The sequence below is a fragment of the Monodelphis domestica genome, chromosome 5, assembly GCF_027887165.1.
Source record: "Monodelphis domestica isolate mMonDom1 chromosome 5, mMonDom1.pri, whole genome shotgun sequence".
Taxonomy (NCBI): Eukaryota; Metazoa; Chordata; class Mammalia; order Didelphimorphia; family Didelphidae; genus Monodelphis; species Monodelphis domestica.
The window spans coordinates 248,971,636-248,999,110 of record NC_077231.1 but is presented as its reverse complement, the minus strand read 5'-3'; positions in this window follow the sequence as shown (position 1 = coordinate 248,999,110).

Genomic DNA, 27,475 nt, shown 5'->3' with positions numbered 1-27,475 from the left:
TCATCAATTCTATTCACTAAGTGGCATGGAATGATAAAAACAAAGGACTATTATTCTGGATTACAAAGGCTACCATTTTTAGACGGATGACTTTTAGCTAAAAGGGCTTAAATTCATATTTTGCAATTTTTAAGACATTTATTATTAAGCATGATTCTTCCAGGTTAAAAGATACTAATAACTAACGACCACTGGAAAAAGAGAAGAGAAAGGAAGAAATGCATAATCCACACTCTGGAGAAGCTCCCTGTGAATTGAGTGTGCCACAAAAGTGTAATTATGGGCCAGGATCTTGAAAGGTACTGTGAGATCTTGGAGAAGGGAGGAATTTATGACCAAATAAGAGATAGAGAATATTGCAAGATGTAAAATGAATAGTTTTGATTATATTAAATTAAAAAGGTTTTGCACAAACAAAACCAATACAACCAAGATTATAAGAGAATCAACAAACTGGGAAAAATATTTATAACAAATTTCTCTGATAAAGGTCTTATTTCTCAAATATATAAAGAACTAAATTAAATTTATAAGAATATGTCATTCCCCAATTGACAAATGGTCAAAGGATATGAACAAGCAGTTTTCAAATCAAGCCTATCAATAATCATATGTAAAGGGGTTCTAAATTCCTCTGGATTAGAAAAATACAAAATGAAACCATTCTGAGGTACCACCTCGCACCTATCAGACTGGTCAATATGATAGTAAAGGAAAACGAGGATGAGGCAAAAAAAAAAGATCTGGTAAGGTGAAGAAAACAACATTCTCTGCATAAATAAGACTTTTGAGATACATACCCTCTAATGTGTATATAAATATATATGCACATATGCACATTTAATGATGACTCACAAATTATATATAGACATGTATATATGTATATATAACACATATAAATGTAATATATGTATTTACATATACATATGTATATATTGTATAATTACAATTTGCTCCCCAGGACTCTTGCATATTTACGCTAACATACTAATGTACATAGGGAAGAGATATAAGTTTTGTGTAACTCCTCTCTCTCTTTTTTTTCCTGGTAAGGCAGTTATGGAGTTTGGGTAAGAATCCGGCAGGAGAATTTTACCCATATGTTTTTTACTTAGGCTTTCTAATTTTGTTCTTTTATTTTTTCTATTTCAAGTGATTACTAACAAATCTTATGAAGTATAATACTTGAATTATTGGACATTAATTTAAATTTTACATTGTTGGCGACCAGAAGTCTAGAGTTTAGAACCCTTGCTCCTCCCAAAGTCCGCAGAGCAATTTTTTTATTAGACAAAAAGACAGATTAGTTTTAAAAGATTCTGCCACCCTCACTGCTCCTCTTCTTCCTCTTGCTGCTGCTGTTGCTTTTGCTGCTACCACCTCTCCTGCTGCCTCCCATATTTGACCAACACTGCCTAGGGGTCCTTGCTAGATGTTTTCTTGAGAGTAGGGTGAGGTATAAATCTCCATTTCCCTTACTTTGCTAACAACTAAGTGTTTGCTGCTGCCTTGGAAACCTGGATTTTTCTCTTAAGCAACAATCAGCCTCCTAAAGGCTTTTACCTGAGGGGGACACTTCCACCCTCTTAACTCCCTGCCTACATAGCTGGGGAGAGCAATTAAAGGGAGCAGCAGTCCCCTGCCCACATGGTAGTGGAAGAAAGAGGCTTCCTGGCATTTTTACCCCTAAGGGGGAGGGGAAAGAAGGTTACTCTTCCAAACCTCTTAATTTTACTCTTAGCCAGTATATACCAAGGAAGTGCCACCTATGGACAGGAAGTAGAATTGCAAGTATGACCCAGTTTCCTGCTTATCTCAAGGACCTACCTTTCCCAGAGAGCATTACCAAACTTGTACAGCTCAGGGTTTTAGGATGCCTTTTCTTACTACTGTTCCTGGGAATACTTGTACCGATTGGATACTTTGAAATTTATCCCTTCCTTCCCAAGAAAAAACAATGAAAAATACATCTTGAGTAATCTCAAGATGCAGAAGGGAGATTCTACCCAGTCTCTCCAACATATCCAGTATGGGGTTCATACACACTATGGTTAGTGTGGAAATCTCCCTCAGTATGGGGAACCCCAGAAGTGTGACCAAAGTAATCTATATGGATGATGATACTCAGGAGGGGAAGAAACCTAGAGTCTGGAGGTGAATTTTAAGCCTTTTCAGACTCCATTGACTTAGTGATGTTAACACTTTCAATTTGTTCCCCTCCAAATAATGAAGAAATCTTTGTAACGCAACTATCAGAATTAGAGAAAAGAACTCTTCAGTTCATTACTCACAATCTGTATTGTACAATAGATTGTATTTGTTGATTGTTTGCTGTGAAATTTAATTTAACTTTTGAAATTTCACAATCTGATCTAATAACTTTGGTTACACTATCTCATTTTCAGCTACTGTGTTTTGACCATTAGCTATGCGTTGTGTTATACTGTTTTCATTTGTACAATCCTACTATCTTTATTTGTACTGCCTTATGACTAGACTGGAGAAAATGCCATTATAAAAGTCCATAAAAAACTTGGACAAACCCTTTTCCATGCAAAACCATAGGTCCTTATGGATGCTGGATGTGCCAATATCTTCTCTCTAACATTCCAACTGCTGTTTGTTCCACCTGATTGGCAGAAAGTCCAAAACTTGTTTTAGTTTTCCTTTCTACACTAGATCCATTGAGGTCACATGTTGCCTACAGGAACTTTTATTCCTTTTTTTCTTTGTTAATTGTCACATAGATGATGATGGTTGGACTCCATCAAACTGGTTATAGCCTGTATCAACAAGCTTTGGAGAATTTAATGAGCTAAAAATCTCACTTGATTTTAAGGGGTCTTCAGAAGTGATTTTCATATATCTAATAACACCACTACCTCTGAGTGATCATTTGCTTACCTTCGACTTATGTAACAAGAGGTAAGGATCCATTTAGTAGCCAAAGTGAAATAGCACTATTGTATTCCCCACCTCAGCATTTATAAATATGTAATGGATGAGACATCAAAAGTGATTTTCACTATTATATTCTTTGCCTTCACATTGCAATGGATGGGACATATAAATATATGCCTTTTATGGCTGTAACAGTCTCATACCAGAGGAGGGGGAGGTTTCCCAAGGGGCTTGGTTATTCCTGGATGGGTTTCTATTTTTTGTAACACTTTAGCTTACTCTACCCTTACACCAGGATGGTAATCTAGATTCTTGGTGACATTTTAGATCCAAAAGATCTTTATCAGCAATATAGAAGTTTTTCTGGGCTCTCCTGCTACATTTTGAAATGATAGTAGTAATAGGCTTTTTTTAGAAATATTTTTACCAAGGATGAAATATTGGCTAGATTTGGAGAACTTGTGACAAGTATCCATGAGCTTTGAAGTTTTTAAAAATATCACATAGCAAGTGGCTATAGAGACTCATGTGAATCCTAATGATAGTGGGTTTGTTTGTTATTGTCGTTAAATGGGTTATTATGATTTTGGTACTTCTTTGGATGTACATTAGCTACTGTACTACTGTTTTAAAAAGCTGTTACTTGGTGAAAATCACGTACACTCATACTGTGGATCATAGCCAAGTTAAAAAAGGAAATGAATCTCATTTTGGGGTGAGAAACTTTTGTATTGAGCCTCTACTTGCCTGACACCTTTTCATGGAATGTGAAATATATATATATATATATATATATATATATATATATAATTATATATATATGTATGTATGTATGTATATATATATAAATATTATTGTTTTTCCTTGTATGTACCATAGAGTATTTGAGTTTTTTCTCTCATTTTTTTTTGTATGTGAAGCACATGTTTCCAGCATTTTTTTAAATTTTGCACTAGGATAAGTTTGAAATGTCCATTAGTCTTAATGTCAATGCATACTCCAAAACTTTAGACTATGGAAACCTGCCATTGATTGTTAAATATTATGGGACTTTGATTAATGATTGTGTCTATTTCCAGGAGAAGGGATCACAAAAGAGCCATTTCACAGTGCCAAGGACCACAGAGTTAACCTGTACAGTGCCTAGGAGCACATGGTTATGGAGACCAATCAATCCTGGTGGGATTTATGAGATTCTACACCAAGACAGGGGACTTTAACTTATTTTGAGGATTGAGGACGCAGCTGCTTGACACCCTCAGATGCAGGAATCCCTCATGCCAGATCCAGACTTCTACCATATTAGATTTAAAATGGTTGAGGTCTTAAACTGTAGTGAGTTAAAATGGTGGAAGATATAAATTGTGATAGATATAAGGGAGGGTGAGTAAATTTGACCACAGAAAATATGTTTCATTACAGTGTCTTGGTTTTTAAATCAAATATAAGTTGGTCACCAGGTAAATATTCCCAATTATTCAAATACCCAAGTCAATTGGGTTTTATAGAGATTTTAATTAATAATATAATGAGGAATTAGAGAAAGAGAGAAAGAGTAAGAAAGGAATAAGTATGAAGGGCCTCAAGCCAATATGGCCTAGACCTGAGTCTTAAGAGAGAAATCAGTCAGTTTTTTAACACTCACCACAAGGTCTGTCTAAACAAGGATTCTAGTGACACCAAGCCAGCTCCATCTCAGCTGACTTCACCAGAGAGCCTTCTAGCCAGAGACTGTTCCAAAGGGCCTTTCTCCAGAGCCTCTCTCAAGAGATTCTTCCCAAGCGATCCTCATCAGAGATCCTCCAAAAGGATTTCTCCAAAAGGATATCTCCTCAAGAGATTCTGCTTTTTCTTATGTAGGGGTTTTTCTCCCATGTCACCACCCCTAAGTCCTTACATCTACCAATCACTGTAGATGCTTTCCAAAGGACTGCCCATCTAAATTCCTGCTAAGTCGACCAATCTCCTCAGTAAGTCTGAATCAGAAAAAATGCTGCTGTGTCGACCAATCTCCTCAGTAAGTCTGAACAAGAGAAAACACAGCTGAGTCAACTAATCTCATCAAGAGAAAACTTGCCTGACCCTTTTAGGTACCTAGCATCCCATTGTTTCAATTCTAAAAACAGGCCTGGCTCAAAGAACTCCTTGCCTTATTATAAGCATGGGTCCAAGTACTTTGATTGTTTAGCAAGGAGTTTTCTCTCCTAAAGCAGTCTTAAGTACAGTTGGAGTAGAGGTCCTCCCATTTCTGATCCTGGCGAGTTCTCACATCAAAATGGGGAATGTTTCTCAGTAGGGAATTTGTTCCAATTAAGAATTCCCCGATGGGGAAATTTTTAACATTCACAAGTCTGAGAGATTTCAAGATTTACACCAAGTACCTCAGTTTGGCTGCCATTTTGGGTCCCCTATCCCTGAGAGTAAAGGTAAAATCAGACCAGGGGGTGATATTTCCCTTTTGCTTCAAAATCTAGTCCCTTTTTCTTTCTTTTATGGTATGGCACTTTTCTTTAGTCCTGGCTGCTGATTGAATAAGTGCCTAATTGATTCTACATGCTTATAGGACATAAATCACTTTAACTGGGCCCTGATTCAGGAACCTGTTATGGGCTTATTCTTCCTTACTTAGAATTTTTACACATTAGACTTTGATATTTTATGTTTCATCCAGAAGTTATTTTTTTCTCTTTTATTTGTTTTTCTTTTTTATGTTTTTGATTTTCTTTTGAGAATTGATTCATATACCTCATAACTCAACCATGTAACCAAGGGTGATCTGGGTGTTGGTCAATACCCTCATCAGGGGTTATTGTATTATTATCTTATAATGCAAGGTTTAATATCTTTGAGAGTAATTTTAGGATAAGAAACTTGTTACCTCCCCAAATCAAGAAACTGTACTTTTTGGAGAAGGCACCATAAAGAAGCCTGCAGAAACCTCACAATGCACCAAAAGATTCAGAATGAACTTTGGGATGCAGTGAATTGAACTGTAGGAGGTTGAATGCATTTATTTTGAATGTAAACTCTTTTGCTTAAGGCTATTTCCCCTAATAGGCTTTTTGTCAATGTGCCTAGCAATCATTGGTTTTGTTCTTTTTCTCTTTTATTTCCCTCTTATCCCCAAATTATTGTAATTTTCCCTTAGGAAGTGCAATATTCTATGAAGCTTTAGTAAGAGATCTTTAGAGATATAAGTTGGTTATGTGTACTGATTCATTGGGAAAACTAGGTATATAAATCTGGGAGATTTCTACATGCTTGTTTCCCAATGGAATCACAGGGGGGATTGTATAATTAGAATTTGCTCCCCAGAACTCTCTTTCCCAGGATCTTATTTATGTATTTGTGCTAATGTACTAATGTAGGGAAAATATATAAGTTTTGTGTAGCTCTTCCCTCTCTTTTTTTCCCCAGGAAGGTGGTTGTGGAGGTTGGGTGAGAGTCAAGCAGGAGAATTTTAGCCATGTGTTTTTTACTTAGACTTTCTAATTTTGTTCTTTTATTTCTTCTACTTCAAGTAATTACTAATAAATCCTATAGAATACAATACTTGGAGTTATTGGGCATTAATTTAAATCCTATAATATGTATCACAAAGAATCACAAAGTATATATTTATGCATGTATGTTTATGATACATCTATACACACACATATACACATGACTTTAAAAAAATTCTTCAGAGGACTCAGGGCCTAGTTAAGTAATTTGCCCTGTAGAGCAATTAATGAGATCTTCTTGTCTCCTTAAAATCTATAAGGAAATAAAAGAAAAAGTTGTAGGATTCTACCATATTTTTCAAAGTTAACAGTTGCTAACAATGTTTGCTTGGGGAAGAATTTGTGTCTATTTTAAGGGTGAAACAATAGAATTACAAGTATATTCCATTCATCCATTTATTGGAAACCAGGATATTTTTGATTCCTGAAAGAGCAGTTTGCAAAATGGTACCTTTATGGCCCGGGGGTTGGGGAGGATACCCTCTCAGAAAAGGCTACTATACTGAGGATATAGTTCTGTGAGAAGTTTCTAGGTAATAATGAACTTAGATGTGTGAGAAAGGTACCCTTTTAAATTAAATGTCTTTTCCTTCCCCTAATTTATTAGAGGAACTGATTTCTCTGATTCCCTGTCTGTAGGGCATATTCATAAAGCTGACTAAACATATATTCATAATAATGATTCCAACTAGAATGTTAATATGCTGTACAATTTAGCAGTGAAAGCAAATAAGATAGAAAATCCTGACTGGGTTTTCCATAATACATAGGTTGAATTGTACTGAAACAAAAGATTGTTTTTTTCTTGTTCTGTCATTATTCCCATTGTGTCTGTATGTATGCATGCCAGCAGGAAGGAAGGGTTTTATCTTTCCATTTACTATATAATATTCTAGTCTATTGCTTATAATTCTCTCTGTGTTTTTGTTCATGATGTTCCTTATTTGTGGATACACCCTTCACCTTGTCTTCCCCCACTCTCTCTAAGTTCTACGTCTGCAACTCCTAGTCATTTTAAAAAGTCTACCTTGATTTCCTCAAAGCAAAAGTGATTTCTTCTTCCTCTGAGGATTTTATGCCCATGTGTTGTCATAGACTTCTATGTCCCAGTTCTTCCTTCATTTTTTCTATAATTGCATGCCACATGATTTGGTTCCCTCTGTCCAATGGTTTATTTTCACCAATCTTTGTCATCCTGGATTCTCACTCAGATCCTTGTATTAAAGGAAATCAAGAGCTCAGAATTTCAACTTTTTCATTCTAAAAGTATTTCATAGGTTTTGTTTTTTGTTAAAAACTTTTTAGTCATCAGTTCCATAATAAAACATTCATTGGCTTAAAATTTCAAAGGAAAAAGTTAAAAATTCACAAAAGTCTTGGAAGTAAATTCTGTTCATTTTTGGAATCATGTAGAAAAGTAGGCTTAAATCCATATTAATCTTCCATTTACAAATTGACTAGTATTGTGATTTAACATTCCCTTCCCTATAGCCCACATCTCAACTTTTGAGTCAGCTGGCCACTATTGGTTGTTTTATCAAGGTTAGATCTTCATAAATTAGCTCTTTTGCCAAGCCATTTGAAGAATCCTTCTTTCAATTTTATTTCATAGTGTGAATTGGGGATTCCAGAAAGTATTTCTTATCTACATCCCTTCCTCAATTTCCAAGTAATTCTCTCCTCAATTACAGACTCTTTTGTAAAGAATATGTAGTTGACAGCCTTTAATCTCAACATCTAAAGTTTCCTTTTAAGCCTTTCTCTTGTCCTCTTATGAAAGTCCTTTTCTTATGTGATATCTCAGATAATCAAAGTGACCTTCAGCTTCCTGAAGGTTTCATCTGGTTTTACCCAGGGAAATGTTTTAACTCACTCCTGAAGTAGATTCACTAACCAATTGTTATATCTCACTCTGTCCTTTAGAAGAATGAATGAAGGAATGAGTGCCCAAGCAGTTATTTTCCTATGGGATAGGTACTTTGCTAAGAGCTGGAGATACAGAATACAAAAAACAAGGTTGTCCCTGCCTTTGAGGGACTTATATTCTAATGTAGAAGATAATGCATGTAAAGAAGTTGCTAGAATTGGATGTCTTTCCTGTAAAATCTATTTGAGATTGCTTACCATTTCAACAGGGATGGAGGCTTAGAGTGGAAGGAGGGAGGGAGAGAATTCAAGACTCACTATTTTTGAAAAATGTTTGAAACTGTTTTTATATGTAATTGGGGGAAAATAAAATGAAATTTAATACCCTAAAATTAAATAAAATATTAAAAAAATATGTTCCCAAATATCAGCCAAATAAATTGTAATCTGCTTAAGGAAAAAAAAAAGAAATGGATGTGTATAATTAGAAAATTTGGACTCCATCTTCTGGGATTCTCTCCTTTTCCCAAAATTCCTTTTCACTTTCTGTTTACGTGTGTTCCTATGTTGTTGTACATAAGTTTTTGTGGCTCCTCCCTTGCTCTCTTTTTCTCTTTTCTTGCAACTGCAGCTTGAGTTAGATAGCTCCTTTTTAATTCTAGTTTTTATTTTAGTTATTTTAATAAATCTTATAAATATAAAACTTGAGTTATTGTATGTTAATTTTAATTCTCACAGTTCACAGGTCAAGGAGGTAGTAGGGATGGTGAGTGGAGTCATAGAATACTTTACTAATTCCATGAATGGAAGTGTAAATTTGATTACGATTCCAGATCTTTTCTTTCTATTTCTACTTGTATTGACACTCCTACCTTTGCACCTGTTGAACTATCTTCTATTAGGATTATAGAGTTAGAGCCTTGAGATGTTATCTAGTCCAAAGCTTTCATTTTATAATGAGAAAACAGACACAGAGACTCTTAACATCTAGAAACCTTTCCAACATTTAACAGATGGATTTTGTTCCAGTTCATTTTTCAGATGTTGTAATTACTTATTTGTTGTTCACTTGTTTCAGCTGCATTCTTCTCTTTGTGATACCATTTAGGAATTTATTGACAGATATTGGAATGATTTGCTTACTAGCTGGGTGACCCTTGGTTAAGTCACTTACCCCTGTTTGCTTCAATTCCTCATTTGTAAAATTAACTAGAAATGAAAATGGCAAACTACTCCAGAATCTATGCCAAGAAAACCCCAAATGGTGTCATAAAGAGTCAACTATGACTGAAACAACTGAATAACAACAACAAAAAAGGACATAGACTACCATTATACATGAATTTGAGCTCTCTGTGATGGAAGGTGTCCATACCTGACTATATTCTTTTTCCTGTCCAAAGTCTTGGACAATTTGGATTTCCCCACAATCTGTTTTCCAGACTCTCTTCCAATTCATTTCTCAGATCATTGCCGAAAGTAGAGATAAAGACAGGTCACCTCTTTCCTAGGTTCATGAATATAACTTTGTTTTATTAGTTCTACCTATTTTTCTACCTATATTATCTCTGATTAAGGTACCAATTTATAGGGGAATAGCTCCCTAGTGCCCTCTTCAATACTGGCTTAGAGTGGGGAAAAAAACCTTTAAAATGTATTCATCAATATTGGGCACTTTTCTTTCCACATCCCCCTTTCCCTGCCTCTAAGTAGAGACAGATTCATGGTATCACAAGCTCTCTTAATGGATTTTCATGTTTCACAGTTCTAGTTATTTGTGCATATATCTGATATCCACTGGATTACAAGACTCTTGAGGTCATTGACTGTGTCTTCTTTATCTTAATATCCCTCACAAGACTGAGTTCAGGGCTGTATGTAAAGCAGCTATTAAAAAATGTCTGTTGAATGAATGAATTTCTTGGTAAAGGTCACAGGAATGAAATGAATAGGGAGTAGAGTGACAGTCCCAAGTCCCAAGGCCAACACCATAAAAAAAAAGATCCTGCAGTCTACTGAAGGAATATGAAGGCAGGAAGATAGAAGCTGGCTGGCTACAGTAATGTTAGGAGCCCTGTGCCTTGGTCTATTTTACAATTTGTTGTTCTTCACTGGAAAGAAGTATTCCCAATTAAAGAGTTTAGATAAATTCCCTTTCACTGTACTGTTCTTTGACATCCCAGAGATCATCTTGGGGAAAGAAAGGAGTCAGGCTCTCCTTATTTGGATGTCTAATTCAGAGAATTCAAGAGTATTTCTTAATTTCCCTTAAAATTTTAAGAGTTTAATAGGTGATCCCAACAAAAACAGTAAATCAAATTACTTATCCATCTGCCAGGTATTCCCTATGAGTTTAAATTTAATTTTGAAGAAAGTGTTTGTATTAGAAAAAAGCAAAATGTGATGAGAGAGGCAGGGTGGTGTATTGGAGCACTGGACTTGGAGTGGGGAAGATCTGGTACTCAAAGTTATGTGACCCTGGACAAGTCACAACTTTAGTAAGCCTCAATTTCCTTTACAGAAAGTAGAAATTATAATATCTTCAAAGTCTTCCTGCATGGTAGTTGTGGAGCTTCAAAAGAGGTGAAATGTATAAAGATTTTTGTAACCTTTAAATCACCGCATTCTTTTTTATTTGGCCATTATAGATTTTTTTTCTTTATAAGATAGAGCTACTCAGTCAAGGCATCCAGGGAAATAGCCTGTACCCACAGAGATACTCTAAATCACGACTTTCACATTACTAGATCTGGAAGATTTTTGTGGTTTAAAATAACCACAAACATTTATTCAAAGCTAGTTTTTGCATTCTCAGCACCAAATTTCAACACAGTATTATGTTACTGTAGGACTTCATAAGATTTCGGGAGAATCTCCATTTACCATCAATAGCTCCACTTGGTTTCTATTCCAGAGAACATCATGCTTATCCTAGGAAAAGCTGATCGCTTGAAACCTCATACCTGATCTTGCAGAATGACTCGATTTTTGATGCTCAATAGCTTCTCAGCTGCTTTTTGCCATCCATCTGAATGAATATCATTATAAATTAAATAATTGCATTAAATTAAAATTTTATTTAATTCCTTATTATAATTAAACTAAATTTCTGACATGGTATTCTTTCTCCTCCTGATTTTTGTATAGTGCTTCTGAAATCAAAGTACTTTGTTGTTGTTCAGTCATTCAGCCATATCTGACTCTTTGTAACCCCACGGACCAAAGCTATCTATTGGGTTTTCTAGGCAAGGATACTGAAATGGTTTTGCCATTTTCTTGTCCAGTGGATCCTTTTGTCAGGCAATCAGAGGTAAAGTGACTTGCCCAGAGGAACACAGCTAGGAAGTGTCTGAGGCCAGATTTTTCAGATTTTAACGCACATCTTCCTGACTTCAGTCCCAGCACTTTTTATGCTGAACCACCTAGCCGCCTCCTTCAAAGTACTTTACATACATTATTGCATTTGAGCATCACATAAACCACCTTGAGAAACAAGTACTTTTGCTTTCTCTTTTCCCATTTTACAGATACAGAGGAAATGGAAGCTCTCTCTGAGAAGTTTAGCTACTTATTCACAATTGCATGGGTATTGAGTACATGAGGCAGAATGAGGTCTTACTGACCTGGAGTTCAGACACTTTAGCCAGACACTTTGTTTTCTGTTCCTGAGGGTTCTTCTTTGTTATTTTTTCTTTCTATGCACTGCAAGGGATATCTTAGAGTCAGCAATGATGGAATGTGAGGCTGACCTTCTCCATTTGCATCCTCAACTGTCCTTTTCCACAGGACAAAGGCAAGGCATGGATCTGACGATTATAACAGCATTCAAGGATGGCTCTCCTTGCTGGAGAAATGGCATCCTAGTCTGTGCACTCAGTGATAGACTGGAGCAAATGTTTGGCTTATGATTCTATGTGCCAGAATAGCAGCAATGCTAACAATGGACATTCCTAAATAACTCATCATTCACTGTCACTCAAAATATAAGTGACAAAGCCACACCGTCCTGGAACATTATTTACGTCTTCAAAACAAACAGCTCCCATACTGGGGCTATTTATTTATTTAATCCCCAGTGCAAATGCTTCAAATTCTCATGTCTCATCGTTTGGTTCTATAAATATGATTGTCCATTTGTACTCAGTCAAAGGCACTTGTCCTCACCTGAGATTACTGGCCTTTCTGGAAAACAAAACAAAACAAACAAAACCAAAAAACAACAACAACAACAACAAAAAACAGCAGCAACGGAGAGGAAGAAGAAGGGAATCTTTTTTTGAGGAAACATGGTTGACACTTGAAATTATCAAATTTAAATATACCTGAAACAATTGGGGGTGAGCTGAAGTCAAAAAAAGTCTTATAGACTTATTCAATATAGTTACCGGCACAATTAGGTATCTGTCATCCCATCCTTCCTCCCCTTCCCCAAAGTCTGGTGACCCAACAATCATTTTTTCCAAAAGGAAGAATTCTGTACTCTGACACAGTGGGCATGTGCATTTCTTGGGCTTGTCTTACCTCTAAGGTAGCTATTTACAGTTTTCGCTCAGTGGGATAGTTTTATGAGCCAACCCTCTCATTTTTATGAGGGTCCCCAGGGGGAAAGCACTTATACAATTTTACTCCAGTACATCAACTTCAGGGAAGTCCAAACAATGTAAAGTAGGCCATCCAGTCTAATAAAGCAAGCAGCATGGTAAAGTCGTGATTTAAGTTCACTTCAGCGGTGACCTGGCTTATTACGATAAGATGGAGGATTGAATAGATTTTGCTGAGAGAGAGAGAGAGAGAGAGAGAGAGAGAGAGAGAGAGAGAGAGAGAGAGAGAGAGAGAGAAAGGGAGAGAGAGAGAGAGCACTAGGGAGTGAGGAATAAATAATTCATGGTGCTCCTTCCAGAAACTGTAAGTTAAAGGGTTGGAAATCTCGTTATCAGAAAAGGGACCAAAATTCCATTTCTAGCCTGCCCTCTTAAATTATTTTTCAGATTTGTCTGTTGAGGGGAATGACACCCTTGCCCACCAAATATTTGGTCAGCAATCCATCATCAACACAACAAGCCTTTCAGATCTTAATGCCGTTCTCTATCATGTGTCAGAATGAGCCAACTTTTCCCTAGTGAACCTGTCAAGCCTGAGGTCTCTGGGTGTGCATGTATTTACAAATGGGCTTGCTCAGCTTTGACTTCATAAGAAGACAGGGTTAATTATGAACTAGACTATGGATCTGAAATTTATCAGCAGGCTAAGTAGCTGGTGACTGCCACAATCAGAGTTGGCAGCGAGGAAATGAAATGGGACTTATTTACATTTAGAGTGATGCCCGGCTTCTTAATCACCTCAAAGCATTTAAAAATTAACTTTACTACCAACAGCTCGAGAGGCATAATGAACCCTGGGAGGGAGTTTGCTTTGCTTATTTTTTTCTGGAGCTGCCTATTCGCTTCCATTAGTGTGTGCTCTCTGTCTTTCTGCTGAACCCCAGAAAGTTTCCTTTTAATTCCATTTCTCTAAATAACACATGGCTGATGTGGCAACCTTTAGGGGAATGCCGCTTCCTAAAACCAATCCCAAGCAGAATGTCTCCTGGGGATGTATACTCTGTTAAAGACCAGAAGGACCCTGGCACACCTAGGACTATTTTAAATTCATTTTATGTATGATTCTGTCTATCCAGCTAATTCTTTCTTTAGTGGAAATGACTGGCTATTCATTGATGATATATTATACAAGGGAGCAGATTCAATTATCTCTTCATACACCTAATTTAACCCTTTTAATGAACTAAATGTGTCTTTTCTAGGTAAGTAATTGATTAGTAACCAGATGATTCAGTGCAGAATCCAACTGGCTTATGCAGGTAGATAGTCTGTATAAAGCCTCTTGCAGAGTAGCTATTTACAACAATGTTACTCTAACTTTATTATAGCAGAATCTGTGATTTCTTTTGGAATTCCTGCAATCTCCCTTTTCCAAGGTATTTTCACATGCCTGAAAAAGGAAAAACCACAATTATAGAAGAGGTGGTAGTGGTGGTGGGGTGGCTGGTATAGAAGAAAAATGAAACTTGAGTTTTGAAATATTCCCCTCAATATAATGAGACTTGCATTTTTTGCAACATTTTACTTAGCCATTTATTAGCATGGAGTTCTATTAACCAGATCTTTTCAAGGGATGCATGCTTGACACATTTTTCTGTTCTCATTTTTCATCCTGAACGATAGTCTAAACCACTGGGTTCTTAAGAGTGGCCTGTTTGGAAAATGGAAGGAAAAGTTTTTTCTTTATCACTAGGGTTCTCTTTTCTCTCTCTCCCTTCCCCCCCCCCCCCACTCCCCACTTTCCTCAAGTAATGAACTGTCTTCCAGTTTAGCTGGCAAATAGAATGCATTGAATCAGACTGAGACTGAGTGAGATTACATTGGTTCTCTGGGCTTCCATATACTACAGAGAATTCATTTTTTGTTTTCTGTCTGACAGAACGCCCCAGCATTTCATTAAATGTGAGCTGTGGTCACCCTTTTTATCCCCCATCCTCACTCCAAATTCCCACCCATTTTAGATTGTGCCTTTGGCCCAGGAAAAAACTTCATACTTCATGTGAAAACAGACCAAAATGAGAATTTATCAAGATGAATCCATGAGCTAATTCTTTTTGTTTCCTTGATATTTGTCTGGACAAAATATTTAAAGGGATTGTATGCTACCTATCCAACCAATGTGGGTGATGACTATGCCCTTCCATGCATGCAGTCTCTTCATTTACTGGAGGAAAATGATTCTGGGAGGCCAGTTTCCAGAGCTGCACTCTAAAGTCCTGAAATCAGCTAACAGCTGCCCTGCATAAGAGGCATTGGCTGGGCTCTAAGGACCTGCCTGGGGAAATGAGCTGCTATAGTCAAGCCTGTGCTCTGTATCTCTATTGGAGACTGGCTGTCCTGTGTATTACTCTTCATTGTACTCTCTGCTGGAATAAGATTGGCTCCTATACCTCTTGGGCCCTCACGTAATGAGATGCTCATCTCTTGAGGCTATCTTGGTGAGCCAAGTTGTATATAAAAAATCCATACTAATTAAATATGCCACTCTCTGGGGGGAAGTGCCTTCATTATGGGGATTTATTTCAGTGAAATATAGATATGTGCATATCTATATTTTAGTATTAGGCAGTGGTGTGTATGTTTGCCTGAGAGAGAATGTGTCCCCCTCCCCCTTCTCTCCTTCTCATCTCACATCTTGCCATCCAGAAAATCTTACAGTACAAATCCCTTGAGGTTGAACATGCCTTCAAAATACATAAAGTTAAATCCCTCTCAGATTCGTAGAATTTTTCTATCATACATGGAACAAGTGATTTCTGGAAGTTAAAGTCAAGTTCCCCATAATTAAAATGTCACACTCCATTAGATTTTCATAGCTGCTTTTTGATGTTAATGATGGCAATTCCAGTGATATTGTCAATCTTCTTGTATTTTAAGATGGCATGAGGTTCTTCAGGGCTTTGGATGGAAGAATATCAATTCAGGCATGTTCTACCAAGCTGGAGAAGCTTTGAATACAGATCTAGAAATAGTCACTGAGGGCCAGACAGCTAAGCTCAGAGATTACTCACCAGGAGGGTGGCAACTGATTTCATGAGAACTCATGAAAACCATCTACTAAAGTAGAGAGAGATCTGTAATCTGCATCCAGGAAAGGAATATCCGTACAGATGAAACCATAAATGATGGTCATCATAACACCCTGATTCCTTTGAGAATTGTTCACGGAAGAAAAATAAACTTTATTCCAAAATAGTTCCTTCGTTCTCTCTGAAATATTAATATGTACATAATATTCATGCTGAATATTATATAACCATTCACCAAGTTTTCACCAAACATTAAACTGATAAATTTAGCAGTGCTCTACTTCAGAACACATATCAAAAGAATATTCCTAATATGAAATTCTAGTTTAGAAATAATTTTGTATTTCTTGGCTTCAAATACAATAGAATAGAACTAGACACAGAAAAAGGTACCAAATATATAGACTAAGAACACTATTTAGAAATATATTTTTTTGAGGTGGGAGGGGACCACACCTATGATTTTAGAAACATAAGGAGCACCCAGTGTGGGAACCTCCTGTACTGAAGTAGATGGATAATTTATCCATATTTTATAATCTTAAAGTGTTGCCTTCGGGTACTGTCTTCCCCCACAGACACACATCTAGTATTAGTCAGGACTTGTACTCAGGTCTTCCTGATTCCCAGGGTAACATTCCATCCACTGTGCAGTGCTCCCTATTCAGACAGATAGTGCTTAAATCTATTTCTTCTTCATCTCAGTCCTTTTATTGATTTTGAGTATGAATTGCTTATTTATTTGGATTTTATTGTGAGAATGATCAGTTATAGTACTGACATTATGGTCACTATAGAAAGCAGATATAAAGAATAAATGGTCTATAACATATCCCATAGCAACAACATTTATACATACTTTCCTTGGCTTCTGACCAAGATATGTAAATAGCTATACCTGGGCTACACAAGGGATGTTGATGTTGAGCACAAAATTAATGCTTAGCTTTCATATTGATAGCTTCTGCTTTCCAACTATATGAAGTTTTTTTTCCCAATGAAATGCAAATTTTTATGCTATTTTGGTGGGATTTTTCACCAATGTAATTTAATGAATACATTTGATGATACACAGGGCACTTAACTGAATAAAATTTTGGACCAATTAGATGAAAAAATCAGGATCTGAAGAATCTTGATAGGCTTTTCAGGTAGACTTAATTCCATCAAGCATATGTAGTTCAGAAAGGCAAGAGCACATTAAAACAATGTAGATGGGGGATGATACTGGTAGAAAACATCTCATGTCAACAAGACCAAAGGGATCTAGTGGACTGAAAGTTGAAAATGATTCTGCTGTGATATATGGCACCCGAAAGAGTTCATGTGATCTTAAGCTATACTTCATGCATTCTCTTTTTCAGGTCAACTGGAATATTAACACTTTTCTAATCCCATCCTGCTTTCTCCTCTCCCTGTGCATTCACCCCACCCTTTTCTCTATGTCTTGTCAATATTCCGTCCATGGCTCCATCATACTCTTCTAAGATCTTACTAAAGTATTGTCTCTCCATCATGCTCTCCTACTCCCAACTGAAAGTGATCTCTTTCTCTCTTAAAATCCCTTTTAGAATTTTGTTTAGAATTATTTTGCCTTCCCACATTTTACCTTACATTTATTTTTATATTTTTTCCTTATCAGATTAAAAGTTCATTGAAAGCAAGGGACTTTTCATATTTTTATTCTGAACCCCAGCACAATTGCTTAATGAAATTTTTATTATTGTTAAATAGTGTCAAGAAAAGGGAAATTATAATCTACTCTGCCTTAGTCAGATCCCATTTGGAATCTTGTGCCAAATTCTGGGTGGTCCATTTGAAAAAAAGACATTGACAAACTAAAGCAAGTCCAGAGAAAGGAAGTCAGAATGATGAGGGGCCTGGAAAATGACATATAGTTTAGTTGATGGAATTGAATTGTTTGGTCTGGAGAAGCTAAAACTTTATGGTGATGTAATGGTAATTTCCAAATACATATGAAGCATTGTTGTGTGGGAGATGAATTAGGCTTGACCCTAAAAGTCAGAGCTAGGACCAATGGGTCAAAGTTGCAAAAAGGTGCATTTTGGCTTAAGAGAAAAAAAAAAGATTAACATGTGAGGTTGGCCAGAAATTAGATGGGCTGCGTCTGAGAGTAGTGAATTCTAACACACTGAAGCTTTTAATGGAAAGAATGGGATGAATGTTTGTCAGGAGCATTAAAAATGGGATTCATGATTTCAGAAGTAGTTAGATTTCTACTATTGCTTTTGGCACTCTAAGATTCTGACTCTGCAGTCACTTAATAGTAACCTCAACTTGTTAGACCTTTCTTTTCCAGAATTTGCATCCCAGGATGAGAACTAAAAGGGAAGTGGCCACAATGCTTGAGTGGTGTGGAGAAACTCTTTATCTCAGTTATTTTAGTTACTCTTTCTAGAAAGATACATTGAATTTGTGATTTTGTGTATGCCTTTCTTTTCTTTTGCTGATGATCATTCAATATTGGTTTTCACATAAATATTATTGATGGGGCCAAAGTCAACATATACTTCGTAAAATTGGTGGAAAATGTTGTGACATTTACAAAATGTAAAGGAAATTTGATCTTATAGTTGTGTGCTGATCATCAGACATTTATCTACAAAGTACCATTGGTGTATTCCATTAGGGATATTTTTTTTGTCTTAGGGAAATCCAAACTGGGAAACAAATGAAGTGACCACATTCTAAAGGATTCTTTGCTTTCTGAGGTTCTCTAAATAGTCACACTGCCTCTTAGTATACTTAAGCATGTATTTATAGATCATGAGCCCAATGATAGAGAACTATATACTGAGCTTAGTAACAAGGAGCTCATGCTTTTTTTTAAATAATCTTCAAGAAGTCTCTTCTCTATGTCATAAACACACTGAAAACATCACAAAGTTTATTCCTAAGTGAAAATACAAGGTCATGCCCCATCACCTCTAATAAAAGCAGTTCATTTTTGGCTTGTAAAACCTGCTACTTCCTATACCATGGGTAGCTAGGTAGCAAAGTAGATAGAATATTGAGACTGGCATTAGGAAGATCAGAGTTCAAATTTGGCCTCAGACACTTATTAGCTATATGACCCTGAGCAAGTCACTTAACCTTGTTTGCCTCAGTTTCCTCATCTATAAAAGAGTTAGGGAAGGACATGGCTAATCATTCCAGTATCTTTGCAAAGAAAATCCCAAATGGGGTCATGAAGAATTGGATACAATTGAACAACAACATTTCCTATAAACAAAGGCTATAGATATATTTTTAAAAATTCTGGCCCTATGATTTTACTGGTATAGGGAATTCCTAGAGAGGAAACTTATTCTTCTAAAATAGGCCAGGACCTGCTCTGCAACATATATGATCTTGGAATGGCCTAGGGTACTGGGAATTGATATAACTTACCTGGGCCACATGTAAAGTTTGTTACAGAGATTGGACTCAAATTCAGAGCTTTCAGTTTACCAGGTGAATTATCTAAATATATCTTATTGCTTCTCTGCCAAATACAAAACAGATATTTAATAAGTACGTATTGTAGTATATTGTTTTTTCTAAAACAATGATAAGCAATTTACCTAAAAAAATGGTAAAATAAGCAGCAGGTAAAGCCAGTCCCTGCAGAAGCTGAATTCCATAAACATGGTGCTAGCCAACAGAAAACAGTACCTTTTGGGATTCTTTTTAAACCACTTAACAGTGGAAAGGTCTTAAAGGGAATTTGTGATGCAATAATAATAATAATAATTTTCTTTCAAAAATAGTTTCTGAAAACTGGTTTTGATTTTAGAGTACAAAATTATGATTATTGTGGCCAAATGTCATATTCTTGGTAATGCTTTCCTTCCAAATTACCCTTCACAATCTTTGAAAAACAAGGAATTAGATATGATACCTTTGAAGCAAGGAATTTTTGTATTTATTTCTTCAACATTACAAATAATATATAATAAAACATTAGAAACAATAAGCCAAGAACATGGTTTTACCATTTAGTTGACCCACTTTAATTAATATGGAAGAAACTATTTTCTTTTTATTTATTATTTCTATTTATTTCTTATTTCTTATTATAATCTCAGTTATTTTTAGCAAAGATTGATGATCTATTATGTTTATTCTGTACTGTGTAGCATATTTTAGGACAGAGTGAGAAATGGTGACAGGTAGAGATTTGATAGCAATGGTAGCAGAGAGTACCACACTCAGCATCTGGAAGAGGAAAGCCAGAGTGGCAATAGCGGTGGGCCAACTTTTTACTGCCTGGGCTGACTAGCCTTTGAGTTCACTCACTGCTTGCTAATGGGCTAGCTATGGCCCAAAGTGGTCAGAGATATTCACCAGTGGCAGTAATAGCAAGCATTAATATAATGCTTTAAGGTTTGCAAAATGCTATACAATTGCTTTCTCATTTGACCCTCATGACAACCCTGGAAGCAGGTACTATTTTTATTCTCATTTTACAGATGAAGAAACTGAGGCAGGCAGAGGTCAAGTGATTTGCTCAGTCATGCATCTAATAAGTGTCTGAAGCCAGATTTAATATCAAGTCTTCTGGCTCCAGGGCTAGAGTGCAATTTGCTGGATTTAGGTGGACACAGGAAAAGCAGCTCCCTATTCAGAAAAGATACAAAATCTCACCCACTATGTGAACAGCCCAGAGAGAGATGGAGCAGAGGGATAAAAAGTCAGTGAATCTCTGAAAATCAGTGACCGTAAGATTTCCTTATCACTTCTGCTTATCTGGGCTCCTACATCGGCTGCTAGGGTGAGCATGGTGCCCTACAAGACTTATTGCTAGAGAGGATGTAGCAAGTCACTATCCCTGATAGTTTGTAGTAAAAAAAAAATGACTTGAAGAGGGAGCAGAGGAGCAATGGCATAGACCAGGATGGGTTTCTTCTATAAAATAGCTCTAGCGATGAGACTTTAAGAAATCTAGATATTCTAAGAGGCCATATAAGGAGGAAATGAATTCCAGGCAGGGACCAGAGTCTACAAAGGTACAGAGAACAAGGGATAGAGTGCTTCTGCAAGTAGGTTAGTTTGCTTGTAATGTAGAACACAGACAAGAGTAGTGTATAAGCAGCCTGGAAAGTAGGTTGGGACAGATTGGAAAAATACTTTCAATTCTGATGCATGGAAGACTGGGATAAGTGCAAGGAAGAAATGTAGGCAAAATATTATGTGAAATTTTATTTATCAAATTAGTGGGCAGATAAGAAGGAATGGGAGAAAAGGAAAATTTGACATGGAAAGGGAAAGTTTCAGAATATTGGAACTGAGGACTGGGCTTCCTAGAATCAGGAGTTGAGTCTTTTGTGAGAATTTCCACTTCAAAAACTGGGGACATATAGGCCCAAAGGGCTTGGCAGGGATCCCCCGAAAAGGAAGGGAGATGATGCTAAAGATAACCTTTGCGTATTTTACAGCCCTGTGGCAACTCAGATCCTTAAGTTAATGACTAGGAGAAAAAGAACCTTGGGGCATTAGAAGAACTGCAGAGCTTCAGGCCTCCTTCTACTGCTGACTCATAATGTGTCTTTCATGCTTGCTTCTTCATAAGTGAAAATGGATTTGACAACTTCCATCCGTGGGGCTTCAAGGCACTGAGTCAGTGCTAATTCATCCAAGTCAGTGGTAGGTTTAAAAATAGCTCCCCTCTAGGTTTGTATTAAAGATGTACCAGAGTTCTATTCTTGTGAGTTCTTTCCTGATATAAGCCCTACTTTGCCCCTCTCCTGGACAGTCATAGGTTTACCTTATTATCTTTCGAACTGGGCTTTAACAATTTCTATGCAAGAGATAGAAGTGTAACACGGAGGGTTCAACCACATGCTAGATTGGACTGGGGCACTGGCCCCTCCTTATTCTGAACCTAGCCAAGTGGTTTGTACCAAGTTCAGTCCCTAACAAAGAATTTGCCTCTAATTAGGGGAATTATGCTCCCCTTCCTCATACTTCAGCTTGTTAAAATTATCCCAGTGACAAGGGAAGAATTTTGTTTATGGCTCAGGTCTAGAAACTTCCCCAAAGTGAGACTAACATATGGTTTAAAAATTTTTTTTAATTTTTAATTTTTGGAAAAATTTATTTAGTCAATTTAGAACATTATTCCTTGGTTACAAGAATCATATTCTTTCCCTCCCTCCCCTCCCCCTACACTTTCCCATAGCCTACGCACAATTCCACTGCATTTTACATGTGTCCTTTATCAGAATCTATTTCTATGTTGTTGATGTTTGCACTAGGATGATTATTTAGAGTCTACATCCCCAATAATATCCCCTGGACCCATGTGATCAAGCAGTTGTTTTTCTTCTGTGTTTCTGCTCCCATAGTTTTTCCTCTGAATGTGGATAGTGTTCTTCCTCATAGATCCTTCTGAGTTGTTCAGGATCACTGCATTGCCACTAATGGAGAAGTCCATTACATTTGACTGTACCACAGAGTATCAGTCTCTGTGTACAATGTTCTCCTGGTTCTGCTCCTCTCACTCTGCATCAATTCCTGGAGGTCATTCCAGTTTCCATGGAGTTCCTCCAGTTTATTATTCCTTTGAGGACAATAGTATTCCATCACCAACATATACCACAATTTGTTCAGCCATTCCCTAATTGAAGGGCATCCCCTCGTTTTCCAATTTTTTTTTGCCACCACAAAGAGTGCAGCTATGAATATTCTTTTACAAATCTTTTTCTTTATTATCTCTTTGGGGTATAAACCCAACAGTGCTATGGCTGGATCAAAGGGCAGACAGTCTTTTATTGCTCTTTGGGCATAGCTCCAAATTGCCCTCCAGAATGGTTGGATCAATTCCCAACTCCACCAGTAATGCATTAATGTCCCAACTTTGCCACATCCCCTCCAACATTCATTACTTTCCTTTGCTGTCATGTTAGCCAATCTGCTAGGAGTGAGATGATACCTTAGAGTTGTTTAGATTTGCATTTCTCTGATTATAAGAGATTTTGAACACTTTTTCATGTGCTTATTAATAGTTTTGATTTCTTTAACTGAAAATTGCCTATTCATGTCCCTTGCCCATTTGTCAGTTGGAGAATGGCCTGATATTTTTGTACAATTGACTTAGCTCTTTATAAATTTGAGTAATTAGACCTTTGTCAGAGGTTTTTGTTATGAAGATTTTTTCCTAATTTGTTGGTTCCCTTCTAATTTTGGTTGCATTGCTTTTGTTTGTACAAAAACCTTTTAATTTAATGTAATCAAAATTATTTATTCTATATTTTTTTATTTTTTCCTAACTCTTGCTTGGTCTTAAAATCTTTCCTTTCCCAAAGATCTGACATGTATGTATAGTATTCTGTGTTGACCTAATTACTAATAGTTTCCTTCTTCATATTCAAGTCATTCACCCTTACATGTGTTTTTAATGCACAATAGGAATCAGATATAGAAGAAGTAATTTATTCCAACACATGAAAACTGTTTAAAAAATTATGTGTGCATTAATTGTATAAAATTGAGTAATTTAACATGGCACAACCTACTGGAAGGATGATACTTAAACTGTATCAGAACATAAATCAATCTGAAAAAGTGCTAATTACAGTTTGGTAAAACAGGCTAGGTTTGGGCCAATCCTCTTGTTGGTAAGGAATTCCCCCTGCCAGCAGCCAGATGTAAGCCATGACCTCCAGACCTTTTGAACTCACAGGATCACCTTCATAACTTCAATACAAGTCCACTCTGAGATATTTGTTCACCCTAACATCAGGAAAGAACAAATATAACAAAGGAAAAGGTGCTGAGGACCCCAGAACAATTTTGCCTAGTTGAGGATGTGATTCACGTAGGGAGTGAAAAGTTGGTTTTCATGATAGTAGGACTTACAACCATCCATCAATGGAGTCACAATGATGCCACTTGTCAGATTGTAGGCAAGAAGTTCTAGCCAGAAGGAATTAAATCTTTTTAGAAGTCTACTTCACCAGTTCCTCCAGCTCAGTAGCCAATAAAATAATTCTTGATGATCTTAATGTTTATGTCTTTAATCTTGAGTGAAAAATGGCTTGAAGGTAGCCCCAAAGCTTACACCTTATCAATCAGAGCCAAAAAAAGTGGTTTATAAGCCCATGTTAAATATGCAAGAGAAGCAGTATGATAGAGTAGACAGAGGGCTAGATTTAGAAACAGGAAGATCTGGGGGGAAAATCTATCCAAAGATATACTTGCTGTATGGCCCTGGGAAAGTACACTTTTCATTCAGGCAAACTCTGTGGCAGAGATTCTTAATCTGAAATCCACAGATCCACAGATTTCTGGGGATTTATGTACTTGGATGGGAAAAATGACATCTTTATTTCAATATGGCTTCCTTTTTAATCCTATATGTTTTATTTTATTCATTTAAAATATTATTCTAAGAAGGAATCAAAAGGCTTCATTAGATTGCCACACGGATATTCAGTTCCCCATTTAGTAGCTTAAAAACAGAGGGTTATTACAGTGGAAGGCATTAGTTTACTTTGATATGTGAAGTAAAAAACAAATGTAGTATTCATAAATAAAGATATTTATTTTATGTTATATTCCAAAAATGAGTTTCCTTGTGAGACTTCCTACCAGGTGTAGTTTAGTTCTCATTTGTTTTAAGCCTCTGAAGACTCAATCTTCCATCTCTTATCTTTGTTCATTCATACAGGCTATGGTCTATATTTAGCATCAACTGTCTTATGCCTGTCAAAATTTCCTTTCTTAAGACTCATCACATTTGGAGTCTTTCTTGAACCACTTTACTGTAAGTGTTCTTTTCTTCCTTAAGTTTTCTTAGAATTTTCTTTTCTGGGTTCCTTCTTTTCCTTATTCATACTGCCTTGTATTACATGAATCTATATGCCTGAAATAATGCTTCTACTAGATTGCTTGAGGGAAAGGACTGTGTAATTTTTCCATTTTTATACCCCCAGCATCTTATGCATAATTTGTACTTTATAAAATATTTTTATCTGATCTAAGAATCAATCCCTGTTTACTTTGAAAATTGTCACCTCCACAGCAGAAATTTTGTCTATATATGCATTTGGTTGGGTTAAGGTGCCCTTTTGGTCTTCATCTGCTTGTCAGTTGCTCAAATAGTATAATGGATACTGAAAACAAAGGGTAAGCAGACCTATTAATAACATCAATAATATTAGATAATTATAGAACAGACAGCATATTGGCCTCATTTCTTATTTACCTGTTGTCATTCTATTTCATTGACAGATGTTCTCATGAGAATCTCTTGGTCTGGTTTTCCATCCACTGCTTGTCCTTTTTTTGTGGTAATATTCCCTATTATAGCTTGTCATCAGTGGTTTTCAGATGAGCTGTAACATAAATTGGTATTGTTCTTAACTACCATGTCATGTCATTTAGCAGTGACACTAATGTTTGGTGATTGAATAAGTTTCAAGGCTCTTTTTTCTCATTTTCAAAGAAATGTTGATTATAAGGATTAATGCCTTTACTTTTGTCTATCTACTATTTAAAAAACTGTCATTCTTGAAAAATAATTCTGTCCATTTGGAATTGATGTAATTGATTTTTGTCAAGGCTCTAGTCAGCTAATAATCTGATTGCACCCAGACAGAAGTAATTTTAAAATGACTGTCTTTATGTTAGTAAATATTCATTTCTAATTAATTAAGATATAATACATTTCCACATTTGCTTTAAATTTAATACTAGCCATGTCAAGTGCCTGTTCATAATACACAGAGATGAGCATTTTAAATAATGTATAAGCCTTGAACCATTTATTTCATTTCTTGATCCTTAATAGAATTTGGCAAAATTTTTCCTTAACCATTTTCCCTTGTGCTTACATTTACATCAAAATTACTGAAGTATTGACATTGCATTTGGAGAATATTGTCAACTTCTTCATGTCATTTATTTTAGCCTCTGCAACAGATTGTGACATATTATTTCCTTACTGATCTATTTGCTTATTCTCAGGTTGAGCATGATAATGCATAGAAACAATTATAGGTGGAATGATACGATCATAGAATGTTAGACCTCTAAGAAATATTAGAAAGCATCTTGTTTAATCTCAAATTAGTGATAAGGGAAATGGAGTCTCCTAGAAATGAAGTGGCTTGCTCCAGAAGACACAATTAATTCCAGAGGCCGACAAGAAGCCAAAATCTTTATTTTTCACTTTACCCTAGGATGCATGATGAAAATAACTCTGCCAATGCCTTCATTTGCCTCCCTATGGAGAATTTATGTCATCCTTGTATTTAGCGATGGCTTCTTTATATCTTCTGATTTCACTCATAGCAAAGAATGCCTATAGGTATATGACTTTCCTTCAGCAGTGGACCAACTTTTTTTGTCCATTGAACTAAGAGCACAGTTTTAATAATACCTACAGATAATTTCAGGCTTTCAAATGATCTAAGGACTTTGTGATTCTTTTCCACCTCTGAACCCTTTTCCTTCTACTCTGCAGAATCAGAGGAAGACCTCAGAGGCCTGAGGGTCATTTTATAATTTTATCTATTTCACTGGTTACTTTTACTAAAGATTTTTTTCATTACTTTATGGCCAACTTTCTGGTGATGAGTGCCTAGAATCTTAGAAGGTTAGTCCTTGGATAACGGAGAAAGTCTTTCCCTGGGACAATAATCAACTAGTCAATCAAAAGCCTCATTAAGTAATTATTACATATGCCAGGCACTTTGTATATAAAGATATTATTTTTCCTCTTGCTTCCAAGGAACTTACTTGTATTAGAGGGTGAAAACACCTGATATAGAGTCACTGGTAGCCAAGGAGAGGAGTCATGTGTAGGCTGTCCCAGATATTCTTAGTGGAAATTGTTGTAAAAAAATGGCTTGACATTCCTAATAGCAACCCTAATATTGGCTTGATTGTTTCTTGAAGAAAAGTAAAAAGTCAGCCATGGGAGGGTAGAAACTGTGTATTGTTCAACAGCAAGATTCCTGTTCAGACTGAGCCCTGCTATCTTAGTGGATGACTAGCTAGATTGGAGGAAGCCTATTCTGGTGGTTTTGGAGTGGAGAGAAATTAAAAAAAAAAAGGACCAAAAACTTTTTAGCTAACAACAAAACAACAACTATAAGCATTTATGTGGCACTTTAAGATTTACAAAGCCCATTAAAATTACCTTTCATTTTATTTTCACAATAACCCTTAGAGTTAGGTGCTATTATTTTCCTGATTTTACAGGTAAGAGAACTTATGGATATTATATAGATCCTGTTTAGAGAGCTTGTGGGTCCAGGACATTACCTGTATACCAGAATGAGGCACTGGACTAGGGCTTTTTTGTCAGGTAACCCTGTTCCAGAAAGAAAATCCCAGAAAGCTCTTTCCAACACCAACTCCCTCCGAAAGGCTGCTGCCTGTGGGAGGTGTCTGAAGAATGTAACAAAGAAAATTGGCCTGGTTTTACTAGTGGTATAACCTCCACATGGATTGTACTACTTCTCCTGCTGTTTGTTTCTTTTCTTGCTTGCTCTGTTTAAATGATAAATCAACTTGGCAGGGACATTATGTTTTTATTCATTTGCTGTAACACCAGCATACTGTGCAT